The 16,433-nt window shown below is 39.5% G+C and overlaps 1 long non-coding RNA gene across 1 annotated transcript in view; it reads left to right on the forward strand.

Annotated features, from left to right (window-relative positions):
- LOC149869032 (uncharacterized) overlaps positions 1–16,433 on the forward strand; it is a 151,337-nt gene that overhangs the window by 104,862 nt on the left and 30,042 nt on the right. Inside the window, exons 2-3 of the long non-coding RNA XR_016441057.1 lie at positions 9,382–9,407; positions 9,767–9,827. This is a non-coding gene — a long non-coding RNA (uncharacterized LOC149869032). The remainder of the gene's footprint in view (positions 1–9,381; positions 9,408–9,766; positions 9,828–16,433) is intronic.

Raw genomic sequence — 16,433 nt, forward strand, 5'->3', positions numbered from 1 at the left:
CCAAAATCTTAATATTTTGCTTTTATTGTTCCAGTAGGAGAAAGTACCTACATGTTCCTTCCCCTTCTTCCCTGTAGCAATTGCTACTCTCCTCTGCAGGAAGAGGTGGATTTTATGTATAAAGACAGGCACAACAGCTAAAAAGAGCAGATACATTGTGCAGGCTTTGCTAAGATTCATCCAGTATTTTTTTTCTTGAGGGTGTGTAGGTGGTTTACTTAAAAATTATCATTTTAGTGTGAACTGTAGCCCACTTGAAACAGACATGCATGTCCTGGTGTGAAACCTGTTCCCTGATGAGCGGAGATTGGTGGACCATTTTTAATTATACCTTTTTTTTTTTTTAAAAGGCGTTGTTGATTAAATGGATATTTTCTCCAAATGGTTCTCAGTTGCAGAAAAGTTTTGGCTTAAAAAAATGGAAAGCTTAAATGTATTGAAAATTTTCAGAAAATGAAAATATTTCATTTGATCCAAAGTTTATCATTTGGGAAATGTATATTTTCAGTGAGCCCTAATACACATCTTGTGAGAAATGTATGTGGACTGTAACACTGGCAGGAGATTCTCTCATCTGTGCTGAGACCCTTTTTCTTTGACTGGGCTTTTCTCCCCACTCCTTTTAAATTTATGGTATCATAGTTCTGTCAAAAGTACTTATAATAAGCTGTATGTATTTTAATCAAAAAAACTCATGGGATTGCTAGGTGACTGAAAAGAAACACCCTCTCGGCCCTCCTGTCTGCCAAAATAGCAGTTTGAGGTGTGTTGTCCCTTCCCTTTGTGCATCGAGGATTAGCTGCCTTCAGGAACAGGATGCTAAACTCGATGGGACATTCATCTGTTCCAATATGGTAATTCCTATATCAATAAATGTCATCTTGTAATGATTGAGAAACACAATAAAATATCATTAGCAACTGCACACTTGACTACTTTTTACATATGTCTACTAACTTATGTGTGTTTATTGCTGTTAATACATTACAGTTTTACATTAATTAGTATTCTTAGAGCTAAGAAAAAAGGGTTAGTGACAATAGCTGCACTGTATTAAGTGGTAAGTAGTATGATAAATAGGTCACTGAGTGTTTTTATATCATGAAATGCATTAATGAAAAAATCCAACTTTGGAATATTACCTGAATAATTTAATCTTGTCACTCCATGGAGTAAGTTCCAAAAATAATAAATTGCTGAAGCCTAGTAATTTACTGAGTACTCTTTGCCTCAAGAGACTTGTGGATTTAAGACCAGACTCCTGCTGCCCCATTCTTCAGAAATGACAGACACTAACACATTCATTAAAACCTACCATGATGTGTAACGTATTCATGTTTTCATTTCAGCAATTGCACAATTTAAGCTTTTCCTAGAAACTTGCCCTTCAAAAATCCATAAATTTATTGAAAAAAAAATCTGACGCACCATAGTCTATTTGAAGAATATTATCTGGTAGCTTTTATGATTCTTTGTAGTATTTCTTAAATATTGACAACTAGTCTACCCTGACATATCAAAAGAATGACTGTATACTTTATTATGATGACAGTTTTGGAAATCATTAAGGGAAAATGGCAATGACAGCTCACCTGAGATATGGAACTATAAAAAAGCCCTGAACACAGAATGAAGCTGCAGTTCTAGTGCACAAAAAGACTTTGCTTCTTTGGGGTGTTAGTATCTGTTTATTAATGTTTCTTTTCCATACCAATGTGTTGGGGAGGGGGATACTGTTAATGTTGCCTAATCCTTGCACTTGCCACAGAGATTGTATAAAGTAGAGCAGTGATGATCACCCTGTCTGGACCCATGGGCCAGATGAGTGGTGCCAGGCTGGTCCCTGGGCTAGATCCAATGTAGCATCAGTTCACAAATGTGATATGAGTGCTAGCCTGGCCCTACATGACTGGATCTGCCTATGGAGTGGCCCTGCACACCTAGATCCATCCATGGAGTGACCCTGTGCACTGATCTGACTGTGTGCTAATGCCAGCTAGTGCATGGGGCCATGTTGACCACCCCACAGGGTTTCCAGGGGTCCAGAAATTTGGCAGAAGGGGAGTGGTAATTAATGCAGTCACTGTTCCTGTGACACCAGACTTCATGGGCCAGTGGTTGAACAGCACTGAGTAGCATATCAGCTGTTCTACAACAGGCCATCAAACATTTATTTATAGTTTCTCATATATACAATCAATTTATGCAGGTCTTGGATGGAAGTAAAGGGTAATCAGTTTGGACTTAATATACTTCTAATAAAGCTTCCATTGTCTTTACTGAGAGTATTGCTTGAGTAAGGAATACAGCATTTAACTTAACACAGAGAGCAACTCTCAGCAGATTCCAGTATAACTTTCCATGAGGTCTCTTCACCCCCCCCAGCCCCACCATTTCTGGACTATGGTGATAGGAGATGTAAGCCTAGACCTTGTAGGCAAAAGCGGTGTACATGCATCAGAGTGACACTTGAGACACTATAACCTCTTTTAGAAAAAGTTTGAAAGAGCTGCCACATCAAATTAACTCCAATGTGACACAGTTAATTTTAGCTGGAGAATTGGAAGATAGTGGTTTCTTTTATTTTTTTAAAGTTTTTTTTTGTCCCCTGCAAACCTGTCACACACCCAAATGTCAGAAGGTACTGGGTGTTCTAGTGATAAGTCATGGTATTCATTTATTTTGCTTGCAGATATCATGGTAGCTCTGCATGTTTCAAACTCTGTATTTAGAGAAATGATAAGGGAATACTTTGATATCAACAACAGAAATGTCACTTATATAATATGTATTTTTTCCAGCGACATAAACAGAATAACATGGTTTCTTTTATCAAGCTTTTTAGCTCATTTAAAATACCAAGTTGCTCTAATAAATTGGGAAAGTTGCCACTTAAGAAGTGAAACATTGACAAAGTCAGGAGAGTTGTTATTTCACTCTTGGGAATGGAATTGCATGTTAGAAAACAGTATGACTTAAACTGACAGGTTTTATTTTCTCATTCTGAGCAGTCCTTTTTAGCTGCTTTATGGACCTACAGAGATTGCTGGAAGGAGAACTTCTGGTTATTCAAAGCTAAAGCTGTGTTAGTAACAGATGATTGTAAAGACTCAAGATGGTTATCTAAAGAAATCTGTGCAACAAATTTGACTGCAAGAAAAAGTTAACTGCCAAGAGTTGGATTTGACTAGACTGGCCTAAGGTCACTGTCAGCAGGAACTGTAATGAGCCAGTTTGCTCCCACAGAAACACTGAGAAATAAGGATTTATATTTATTCTTGTCCAGCATCAGCCATTAAGAGAAAGAAATGAGCTTCACACTCTCTAAAAACATAGGGAGCCTTCACTACAAATTGATATGGATGCTAAGTTGAGTCTGTAGACCTTATTATTTATTTAGTGCTAGAGGTGTGCATGGCACATTACAGACATGCAAGAAGACAAGGTCCTTGCCCTAAGGAGCTTGCAATCTAAGTTAGATAGCAACAGATAATAAAAATAGACCCTGATGGGTGAATGAGCAAAAAGGCAAGACAGGATTCAAGATAAGACTAAGGGCATATTGCCCACAGGAAAACTGTTTTATGAAAAAAGCATATTGTATCATTTGGTTTTTTGCTTTCATGTATTTCATGCTTTCATCTGTTGTATTAATGTATTTGAGCTTTCTTTTTCTGTTAGTTGTCTTAATTTGCCTTTTTTATTATTGGGTTTCCAAAAGGTCCATAGCTAAGGCCCAAATCAAATATGATGTCAGTATAAAGCAGAACTAAGTTGTATTGTAAATAATTCACAGGCAGCAGAATAATAAGGCAAGCTTAAAAGACACTAATATAACTGTCCATAAATTCCAGTTTTCCAGAAAAATGGAAAAGAATTAAATTCAGTAAAGTTATTTGTAGAAAATGTGTGTGTGTGTATGCTAGCGCAAGCACACATTGGAGTGTGAGCATGTGCCAGCAAAGGGTAAAAACCCTAAGAGTCAGATCCAAACCACTACCATAGGTGCCCCCTTTTAAGTATGGCAACACCAGTTTGTAGAATATCTTATACAGGAAGTTATATGGGGCTCAGAACTAACATAGTAATCTTGTGTCCTATATTCATGTTTTTGGTTATGTTTTTACTCCAAGTTTTAACTGGGGTTGACAGTGAGACGGATGATGACCAGTGAGACCTATTTCACTTACAACTCAAAAACTTTACTGGGATACACAACAGCAAAGACTTACTGGTATTAACAATATACCTTGGATTCAAGGGAAACTAGGTCCACTGGCCAGGTTTCTAGAGTTTCTCACTGGTTTGGTTTCTCTTTCTAAGAGTTTCAGTGACATCCAAAGTTGTATGGCTTAACCATGATTACATACTTAATACAGGGTTTTCCACATTTGGTTATGCTTTGGTGCTGCACCAGTCTTTTCCCTGAATTATGTTAATGTACCTTACAGTGCATGTCAACTCACATCATTGCTACATAGATTATACTCAGGTCAGGTTATGGCAGCCTATGTTACCCATGGCTCATGCTGCACACTGACTATGAGGTATGTATGGCCTACAGTGTGTTCATTTGATAGAATACACTTAAGTGCACTACTTGACCCAAACAATTTTTCACGTTATCATTCTTTTAGCTGCATGCAGATTCAAAGTTAGCCCTTTATTGGCAGAAATTATGAGGGTCATCTTCACAGCTATTAGGGCATCGCCAGGCTGTCCAACTGTGGCATGGCCAGGCAGCTGTGGAAGGCTGCCACCTCCCAGCCCCCACTGGGCTACACATTTCACAGGCCACATGTTGCAGGGACAAGAAGAGTTTTTCTTTGTCACTTCTTCAGCTCATGGCCCAAGGCAAAGCAGCCTGTGTGGCCATGTGGGGCAAAGCAGCCTGCCTCTGGCCCCCGACACACTGATGCCGGGGAGTGCACCAGACAGTACACATTTGATTAACTGGCATATTTGATTAACCGGCATCCCCCATTCCTGGGGGATGCCGAATAACAGAGCTTTTACTGTACATCATTTATTCTACAGGCTATACAATTTCCTTGAATGAAAGTGGATGTTTTTTTACTAAAATATCAACTCTTGATCTGGAGAATCCACTGCAAAGTTTCCTTGGTTAACTTTTAAAAGGCATCATGCTTTTATTTTGAGCTTGTATATATCTGGTTTCAACTAAAACTAGGAATGAAAAAATGCAAACCTTTTGACATTAAATTTAAGTCAGAAAAACAGGTCAGCTGTATATCTAAAGTACATTCAATTCTTTTTTGGCATTCAAATAAACTCAAGAAGTATGGCTGTATGGGTGTAACACTAAGCTGTTAGGAACATTTTAATTTTATGTTCAAAGTTTGACCAGTTTCTATAATACAGTTAACATGCTCAGGGTGCACAACAGACACTTAACTAAACCTGTGTACTTGATTCTAAAGTATAGAGAATTCTTCTTGGGCCGTGTGAAATTAAGTCACCTCCTTTTTACTTTTTATTACATTCTTATCTGTAAATTCCTGTTCCTGTCTAACAGTTAAATACAGAATGAACAGTAGCTGTTATGACAGCATTGTTGAAGGTTTTCACATGCGTATTTTTTTCAATGAGCAGCCACCATTGTGAAAATCACTTCATACAACAGTTCAATCAATGTGTAGAAACTGTCCTTTTTTAACTTTTGAAGAAACCCCCATCCCTCTTTATTAATGGGACCTCCATCAGACTAGTTTTACTGAAAGAAAAAGGAAAGATTTCACATTCTTTGCCTGTGTAGACAAGGCAGCAACATTTTGGACAGGTAGAAGATGGTGAGCTAAGTGTCTGGCAGGCAAGAGACATTGGTTGCAGATATCTAGCTGGGATATAATCAAGGCCTTATGATCAAGGGGTGGATTTGGTAGAGCTTGGCTAGAAATTGCCAGCTGGATTTTCTAAGTGTGAAAATAAAGGATCGTAGTGGGAAAAGAAAAGAATCATGCTTAACCTGTTATCTTACTTATGCTTCAATCTCAGTTTGGTTTTAGGGTATTGTTTCTTCCTTATACCTTCACCATTAAAGGACATATCTTATTATCTGATCTCAATGTAGGTCTCAAATAATTGCCTTAATTGAAACAATTCATAGGCAGAAATATGGTATATATGGGATTCCTTTGTACTTTTGATATAGTTATGGGATAAGAAATGGCACCCTGAAGTGAGGATTGTGTGTGGACACATGAGATTTATCTCAGGTAATGTAAAATGGCCTATATAAATCAAGCTTGTTAAAAGGACAACCAAACAGTTCCCTCTGGCTGATGTTTTGTTTGTACCAGATCTGAGAAATGATTGGCATTTTGGAAAATATAGTTAATATGTTGTAGGAGGAGGGGATTTAATGCTAACTTCTACCCTGTTTTAGATGGGGACAAATGCACTGGATATTAAAAATGTGCATTACTGAATATATAGTATGAGGTCTCAGTCAATGCAATGCAGTATTGCCTCCTTTGCCTTTCTGTCTGGGACAGAAAACTTGATTGCATTGTACATTATTCCAGGCTATGTGTTCACCCATCCTCATAGAGTTAAAGTACCTTGCACAGTACAATGAGAAGTATGATTAAAACCGGTAGGGGAATGATGCAACTAACAGGCTTTTAATTGTGGAACAATCAAGCCATCCTGCTAAGAAATGTGGATTATGTGGTGTAATGATAATGAGTTGGATATGTAAATTATATGGTTTCACTAAACTTTGTCCTTAATAAAGCTCTAGTCTTTCCCTGAAGATTGCAATCTGTAATTTAATAAATGGTTGGCATGTATCTTGGGGCAGTACACAATATTGCAAAATGCATTGTATTTCAGTATAATAGAAGGCAATATGGCTGTGTAATCTGGTATTGTATATTATTGACAATTATCATCACATTTAATTTGCATAATAGAATGCATGCCAAATGGCTTTGAAATAGCAATGCTTTTTTGTGAGAAAGGTTAGATTAGTATTTTTATTCAAATAACTTTGCCTTATAGAAATACTATTTTGAGGGCTTTTATTAATGCACTTGCAGTAAGCAACCTTTTATGTGAGCACTTTCTTACATTTATCTTTTTGCTGTTCTCTCTGTGGATAGGGTTGTTTGTTTTATTTAGAGAGACATACAGGAAATGAATATATTAAACCTCTGCAGCATTTTAAAATGATGTTTAGGTGCTAGATGTTCTGAAAAGTGTAGAAAATTGGGTCCTAGGAATTGTAATATTGGATTAGATCAGAGTGAATTTGATCCAGTATTCTGCCCCACTACTAGTCAGTACCAAAGATACGTGTGTGCACTCATGCACAATTGGGGAATAATATTTCCATAGGGAAATTTTCTTCATGATTTGGTCAGTTTATGCCTTGAATGAAGACCATTTATACCTCTTAATAAGGTAACATCAGTAGGTCTTAGTGTTTTCTGTCTGCTTAACATCACATGGAAGAAAAATAAAAGCTGTTGCAGTTCCATTTCCTGCTGAATTTTGTTACTGGGATAGGATCTCAACACTCTTTTGCAACAAAATTCAATTATTGTAAACACATCTTTTCCTATAAATGTCGTCTTCCAGGTTGTGGCATGTAGTTGTTTCCATAGCATTCTATGTAGGTTCTCAAATAGTGATGGCATTGGGTGAGAGGGACTGCTTTAAAATTCACACAAGGGAACTGTTTATCAAAGACCACCTATGTGTGGCATGGGGGAGCTGGGAATGAGATCCTCCAAAAACTGATGATGATCTGATTTATCTCGTTGTTCTTTCCAGTTGAATATTTAAAAACAGCTTTTTCTAGGAAGGGTGTGCTTACTATGAAAAACAGTAATGTGGGTTTACCTAAAATAAAACTACTGCAGATAACAACTCATTATATACCTGCTGTATCCTACGCCTTGTGGCATTGATAACTTGAAAGCATTATTTTTAGGGTTCTGTACCTTTTTTCCCCATGCCATTAAAATAGTTAATGCTGAAGTTATTGCACACAGGAAAGCACTGTGGGCTAACAGAAACAAATATTATTATACTATTGCATATGCAACACTAGGATTAGTTTTACAGCAGGGATTAGGCACAGTGTCCACAAAAAAATGCTAGCTATTAAAAATAAGGGTTGTTATAAACATCTTATTTCAATAAAAGTAGATTTGCAGGGAACTATATTTTTCAGCTTAATTGTTGTTCAGCAATAGTATTTTGGGGAGCATGGAATTAGGGGGTAAATTAAAAGATTTGAAGGAATTAAACTGTTGTTATGCCAATAAATGATGCATGGCAAAGTAATCTATAAATATTCCATAGAAGATATCATCAGTGATTGCTCCTCTTAAAAGCAAAAATCTTAAGTATAGGAAGCATAAAGCATGAGAGGGCATGATTCTTAAGGACAGATACAGCAAGCTTGACTTAATGGCAGTGGTCCTTCTCAACATGTGTGAAGTGGTTCAGGTTGTGGTTATTTTTTTTCCCCTTGAGATTACTTTTGTGAGTCAGGACCTGTTTGGGAGTAAGGGTTGTCCAGTCTAAACTTCTATATTTTACAAAAGACTGAAAAAATCCAGGCGCATTTCTTTCTAATATAAATTGAGCTTCTCACATCAATAAGAGTCCATACTAATGCCTGCTGTTTTTAAAAGCTCCCTGTGTAAATTGGGGTTAGTGGGGCAGTCTTCCAATGAATCACTTTCTATATTTTTGTATTGAATATTTATTTGTATTACTGTAGCATCTTGGTGCCCTACTGCATGACTAGGGCTCTTGTTTGCAGCCCCTAGCACACCAAATATCGAAAGAGTTTAATAGCTAAATAAATGTTATCGCTGTAGAAACTGGTTGGAAAGGATTAAAAAACAGGTTCTTTCCTGTTTTAGCACAGAACCAAAGTTTTTTCAGGAGATTGTAGGTTTACCTGATGCAGATAATAATGTTGCTGTCCTATAATTAGACTTCTGCAAGGTGTTTAAATTAGTAGGGGACTATATTTGAGTAAGAAATCAGAATGATACGCATTGGCATGTCATACACTAAATGAACTACAAACTAGCTGACAAACAGCTGTCATAATGTATTTTTAAATCATCAAAGAGATGCATTGCCAGTAGGGTCCTATGGAGATTGGCCTTCAGCCTCATGCTGTTTTATAGTTTTATCAATGACCCTGAGGGAAGAGAAAATTAAAATTATTACAGATAGTTTCCAAAAGACATGACTAGTGAATAAGGGAGGTCACCAATCTGAACTGTTTGAAAAGCAGAGTTCCATCAAATAATTTGCATGTTAATATGGCCATGTTAATATGGCCAAATATAAATTTAAGAGTCTGACCTACATTTTTTCTTCTTTACCTTGTAGCATGGGAGTCTCTATCGTCTGAAGAAGTGAGTATAATACACTTGTGAGTTCTGCTGTATCATGAGATGAATATGAGCTCTCAGTGTGAGGATGTGTCCAAAAAAGTTGCTTTGATTCTTATGCCTATATAAGCATAAAAATCTTGAGCAGGAGTGAGAAGGTTATTCCACCTGTGTATTTAGCACTGGTATAATGTGCTGAGTGGCTTGGTTCAGACAAGTTCCATAAGAAAGTTTTAAAGGATTGGAAAACATACCTTATAGTGAAAGGTTTTAAGAACGATGGCTTTATTATACTTAAAGGGTTAAGCATTTTGATCTCAGTCTATAAGTCTCTTGTAGAACAAAGGAGAAGAAAACATTAACAATACTCTGTAATATTTCAGACAAAGATAGAAACAAAACTGGTTGGCTGAAAGGTGAAGAAAATTCAAGATAAAAAAAGAGGTAAGCTTTCAAAAACTACAGATATCTAGCCATTGGGACAATTTACTATGGGTTCTGATGAAATGTGTTCTCTCTAACTGGCAATTTTTAAAATTAAGATGGAATATTTTTTTCTAAAATATATCATCCAATTTAAAGAAGAATTAATTAACCAGTCCTTAGGCCTGTGTCTCACACAAGATTACAGTACATCAAGAGTGTCCAGCTGGTGTTCCACAGACCATATACAGCCCATAAGTGTTTGACTTGAGGCCTATGGGCTCCCACCTTCCTTGTGTCCTTGGCTCCCCTATGACTCCAGGTGACAATTCCCCTGCTTCTCCCTACTGTTGATGCCTCCCTTCATTGCCTACTCCTCCTGCAGCTGCTGCCATTATTATCTACTTCTCTATGTTGTGGAGTTTCCAGGCTCTCTCTCTTTCCTTTAGCTTCTGTTTCCTGAGACCCCCATGGGAGCACAACAGTGCAGCCCATAGGAAAGACAGCAACAGACAGTGTGGTCTACAGCAACTTAGAAGTTGGCTAGTCCTGCACTAGATGATTCTTGTGGGGAACTAAACCTTAAGTGGCATTTACAAGACCCCCTGGATATGTTAGCTGTGTAAGCAAAATTCCCGATACCATACCATACTGATTGGTTAGAACTTGGACACTGAGCGAATCAGGTTTTTGTCACTTTCTATTTCTCTGACCACTGAACAACACATAATGTAGAGGTAAACTGAGAAAAGAAAAACCCTGAGTAGGGAAGTACAGCAAGCTGAAGAAAAAAATATGCCATTTTAAAAGCAAATGACTTTTGGAATGGACTGGATCTGTGATAGGTATCTAGGGCAAAAACGTACAGATTTCTGAAAGACCCAGGACAAAGCAGTTGGGCAAAACATTTGTTATTTGCTAAGCCAACAAGGTACCCACTTAAGAACGAAGCTTTTGAAGGGTGCATAATGCTCTGTTGCTGTTGACATTTTTAAAAAATCAAAATTATTTTTAAAAGGCCTGAGGAAGAAAGGTATGTGGAGATTGAAGTCAGAAATCATCCTTTTTCTGTTCCTGCCTCCCTAAATTGCAGAAAATTATGTCCAGCACATAAAAGAATATGCTAGAAATGTAACCATGCTTCTTTACAAGAGCTTGCAAGAATGCAGTATGCATGTGGTAGGTGAGCAAGGCAACAGTACCACTTTCTCAGTGGACTTCATCGGAGCAGTTGACAGCATTACAGCTGATGATTGGACTATCAAGCTGAAAGCATATGGAATATCTCTTAATGTCTAATCCTTTAGAATTATGGGCACTTCATGGAGGTGAATCTCTTTTGAGTTCCACAGTGAGGGGCAGCAGTGTGAAGCTGTGCCCCCTGCTGCTGCTGGGTGGGCAAGGTGTGCCACACCTTGGTGATCATGGCTGTGTGGCACTCCCTCCCATGCTGAGTCCCACCCACTGGGCTATGGAGGTGGCTCCTGCTCAGAGCTGGTCCAACCTGGCTGTAACCCCATGCCCTGCATTCCTACTGTGGGTGCAGAAATCGGGGGATGGGGGCATATGCCCTTTTCTGCTATATTCCCTGTGGCCCCCCCAACTATCCCCTCTGCTGCATTGCCCGTGCCCTCCCCACCCCCATACACTTACCTGGAGGAAGCTGCAGGAGCTGCTCTCCACCGTGCTGCTGGCTACTAAGTGCATGTGTGTAACAGGGCCCTGACTGAGACCCTGTTACTAAAGGGACGTGGACAACTGAAGACAATTACAACTCGGGGGTGGGCCCCACCCATGAAGAACCAATGAGGCCTGAAGGATAAGAGGGAGAGAAGGTGAAGGAGAAATTGCCTTTGGGCACAAGAGGACAAGCTCGGGGTTAATCGAGACCCCAAGACAAGAGAAGAAGCGAAAAGGATTCTGACCTGTGATACCAGAGAGAGCCATGAGGTTGGGACTCCAGAAGACAGGTCAGATGCAAGATGGATGACTGACTGGGTAATTGGGCTGCTTTTTGGTGAGTGTGGGGAGAAGCGGAGCCACGCCGCGGGCTGGAGATGCAGCCAGCATTAAGGATCGGGGAGGCTATGTTGATCCGAAAGGGCAGCGGGAGGGACGACCCCTGCCCAGACCCCTAAAGAGTCCGGGCGAATCCAGAACCCTCTTCCCCTCCGAGGAGAGAGAGACACCAAGGGTCGAGAGGGCAAGTCCTGACCATGGGAGAACCACGGAGCCTGCATGCCAGCTGCCAGAGAAAGACGCAGGCGGCAACTGTAACGAGCCATTAATGAGATAATTAGCAGTGGATACCAGTCCTTTGTGTGGTACTTACTGAATGTATTAGTAGACCAGGACCAGCCGGGAGACTTGGGGAGGAGGGAGCCCCGAGATCAGTCTGTCGGCCTGCTTCCTCCTCCAAAGGGGGTTCCTGTAAATAATAGAAACAAAAGAGCTGAATAAAAGCACCTGCATTATACCCAATCCAGCATGGTACTTCCTGTGGGTACTGCCTCAAAGAACACCCCCTTCCTCCCTATTTCTATTAAGATCCAAGTCTTGGCAGGCAAGAATCAAGAGGCTTGGGGGGTACTCTGCGCAGACCTGCTGACAGAGAGCAAAGAGATTATTTGGGATCTGATAGATTATAATGGGCTATGAAGTCAATGTCTGTATCAGTGTCTATGTTTCTTAGTTTCCAGTAAAGTAATGAATTTTTGTTCCCAGGCTTGTTTTATAAGGTATTTTCTAAGTGTGGTGTTACACATTCACTTGCAGCAGTTGCAACTCATTGGAATGTAGTGACCTATTTGTATGTGTTAGGAGACAACTCTCTTCTGAAAGAGAACAACTTAGCAATGCTAGGAGGGCACTTAACACATGCTAAACTGCTTGAATGTGTTTTTAACATGTGATGCCACCCTAAATTTCTCTTGAGTACAAGGACTGGGAGGTCAGATGAAAAGGGAGTTGTTGTTTTTTGTTATTTTTGTGGAGGGTATTTTCACAGATTCATAGATGCTAAGGTTGCAAAGGACTTCAATGGATCATTCAGTCCGACCCCCTGATGTGGCAGGAAAAAGTGCTGGGGTCATGTGAACCCAGCCAGGTGCTTGTCCAGTCTCTTCTTGAAGTTCCCCAAGGTAGGGGAGAGCACCACCTCCCTTGGAAGCCCGTTCCAGATTCTGGTAACCCTAACCATGAAGTTTTCTCTGGTGTTCAACCTAAATCTACCCTCTATCAGCTTGTAGTCATTGTTTCTGGTTATTGCAAGGGGTGTTCTGGTAAACAACATCTCCTATTCCCTGCTTCTACAGCCTGTATACCCCCGTTTTTTGCCTTTAAGCTTTCCTGGATTTCCCTGTTTATCCAAGAGGGCTTATTGGCCCCTGTGCCCCCTTTTCTATGCACTGGGATTACCTCCTTCTGCGCCTGAAGGATCACTTCCTTACCACCCATCCTGGCCCCCCATTTTGTCAATGCTCTTGAGCTTTAATGTCCCACTAACTAATTTCCTGAGCACACTGAAGTCAGCTTTTTTGAAGTCTAGCACATCTGCCCAGCTGGTTACTATTCCCACCCTTCACCTGATAGTGAATTCAATCAATTGATGATTAATCAGTTTTCCTACCTGTGCTCTAGTGTTTCCATTCTTGGTCTTTTCTCTATCAGCATTTATGCTGGTGTGTACTTTTTATCTAGCTTAATTGACAAAGTTTTCATGAAGACTTTTGGTACGCTAGATCACATAAATTACATTCTAGGATACTGATAGTTTCATTGTGAGGGTGTTGATTGTTGTGGCAGTGGAGATGAGTTGCAAGGTTTTGCATTTTTTCTTAAAGCATAGTTATCTTCCATTAGGTGCCTCTTAATCAGCAGAGAGAGTTTCCTGAGGGAGGTTGAGGGGCTTTCTAAATGCCAGAAGTAGAGGCATGGGGGAATCTTTCTGTCAAGGTCTTTTCCTTTTTAAAGTACAGGGTATTGTTTGATCCTTCTTATTGGTTCATGTATAGGATGGTATGTGAAAATAGGACTTTTTTCTTGTACTATATTAGGTTTCTGTACTGTAGAAGTTATGTGGATACCTTCAAGGGTGTTATGGAAAAGTTGTTACATTGGCTCGGGGATTGCAGGAGGGAACCGGAGGGAACAGCAGAACAGTAGGCTAAGAAGGCTATCTGAACAAAAAAGCTTTATCATTCTATAAGTTTAAATCCTTGTTGTTTTGAGAAAAAGCACATGGTATGAGGAGTAGGGTGTGAAGAAAGGAAAAAGAAAGCAGATCTCAGAATTCCAGCGGAATTAAAGATGTCTAGAAATGCAGCAGAAAACTGCAAGAGAGTTACCATAACTACACAACAAATATGTGGTGCTTATTTCAGATGGATGGGTGTGGAAACAAAAAACACTAATTTCCCAACAAGTAGCTCCCAGATCCCATAAAATAGATGCACTTAAAGGACAGGTATTAAGAAGGAACAGATAACACTTGCGGTTTGTAAAGGGGAGGAAAGAAGCAGCAGCACCAGATTTAGGAAAGGAAATGGAGCTAACCACACATTCACCAAAGGAAACAGAGTTATGTATAAGCTGTCAAGGTTCTTTGAGTAGATGTGATATCTTTTATTAGAAATAGAACCATTAGAACTATTTATTTTATTAGAAATAGGTATCTTTTATTAGAATAACTGAGTAGTTGGAAAAAAGTTCTTAGCAAGCTTTCCGGCACAATCACCCTTCTTCAGGCAAAGGAAGCCTCTGCTGTTCTATTCCTTGGGGGTTTCCTAGGGTGCCATCCTAGATGTAGATTGTGATATCTAGAAAGTTGATTGGAATTTGATGGAAGGGTGATAGCTGTTGAATCTGTGGTAGGACTCAAAAGTAAGGCCAGGTGTTTTCAGTCCACATGATGATGTCATCTATGTAATGCAATATAATGTAGATTTGGTGTAGTTTTCCAATAATTCTTCTTCCAAGTAGCTCCATGAAGAGGTTGGCATATTGGGGACCCCTCCATGGCTACCCAGTGGAAGGAGGAAGAATTCTTTCCAGTTCCCCAAGAGCATTGTCCTACCCTTTTCTTTTTGATCCATTTCCTATTTTGGAGGGAGCTACATTCCTTTACCACTGATCCTATTGACCTCTCTGAACTAAGCATTTTTGCCAGTGTTGCGTTATATATATAATTAGGTGTAGCCTCTGAGCCCCCATCTTAGTGATATAGAAAACATTCCTAATACAAGTGCCATAAAACTCACTCTTGCACTAAAAGTGATTAAAAACATTATTCCAGGCTCTGCTAAACTTTAAATACCACTTAAAAATTTCCACAGCAGTCTGGATTACCAAATTTAATTTGTACAAAGCACAATGGAAACATTTCTGGGGACTTCTGGGAGCAACTTAGTTCTATTTTCAATATTACTTTTCTTCTAACCAGACCAAAGAAAGTGTATAGAATGTAATGAAAATACCCTTTTCCCGTAAAATCATCATAAAAGAGCCTTGAAGTTCTTTTGAGACTTCCTTAGGATAATAGAATATTAATTCAAGGCAGGAACTTTGTTTTCATCGAGTTAGTAATTGTAAGAAATTCATATAAACAGTTAAGCAAAAAACCAAGCCCAAAAGAACAGCAGTGTACAATAGGAATATTTGAGCGATAAATAATAGGAGTTTTAGAGGTTTCTTTGTGTTAGGAGTTTACCTTTATTCCAGTAGTTGATGATCCAATGCAGTTACAGTGGAGTAAGCCCCCCAGTATAGCTAAGGAAATCTACAACTTGCAGTTAAACATAGCTCTCCTTGAAACTCAGGTAATCTCCATGAGAGTAAAGTATTGCTTTTTCAGCATGCAACAGCTTTTAGCTGAAGCAACTACATTGGTGATTGCCTGGAGATTGCTTGACTTGGGGCATGCCTGTACCCTTACAACGGCATATCCTGGTCAGAGCATCCCTGGACCTACCCTGTCTATGTGCTCCCAGATGCATAATCCAAATACAGAAATATGCCTATGAAGACAGTCCAGTCTGCAGTTGCTCTTGGCTGCTCTGGTATGCTTGAGACCAGGTGCTGGGGAGCACCAGATGATGGCCTCACTGGCATACTTCCAGCTTTAGGGCATGCATGCATGAGCAAGTAGGTGGGAGAGGCTTGCAGGCATTCTGGCCAGGATGCATGGCTGCTGTGAGTCAGGCATGTTCTACATTCACTCTGGCTTGTCAGAAGTCTGTTGTCTAAAGATTGGTATAAAGGACTAGAAGGGCTTCCCAGGTCATTGCGTACGGTCCCTTGCTACTACAGGAAACTATCTTATATAATGTGTCTATAAACTGATTAAGGTCAATCTTGAAAAAACTTCTATTGGATGACTATTTCAGAATGTCATTCCTTTGATGCACAAGAACCTTTTAGCTTCCAGTCTAAACGTTCCAACTTCCTGGCCAGTTTCTTTCATAGAGGGTCTGCTCTAAATTTTTATTTTGTAAACAAGCCAGGGGCTTTTTAGCTTAAACCTATACTAGCTAAATACCCTGGCTGATTCTGAAAATAACCTCTAATTCCTCTCCATATGCCCTGAAATCACACTCCAGCACAGCTCTTGGCATCTTGAAAGTAATGGTG

The sequence above is a fragment of the Crocodylus siamensis genome, chromosome 3 (genome assembly GCF_052110815.1).
Source record: "Crocodylus siamensis isolate JL-2025a chromosome 3, ASM5211081v1, whole genome shotgun sequence".
Classification (NCBI taxonomy): Eukaryota; Metazoa; Chordata; order Crocodylia; family Crocodylidae; genus Crocodylus; species Crocodylus siamensis.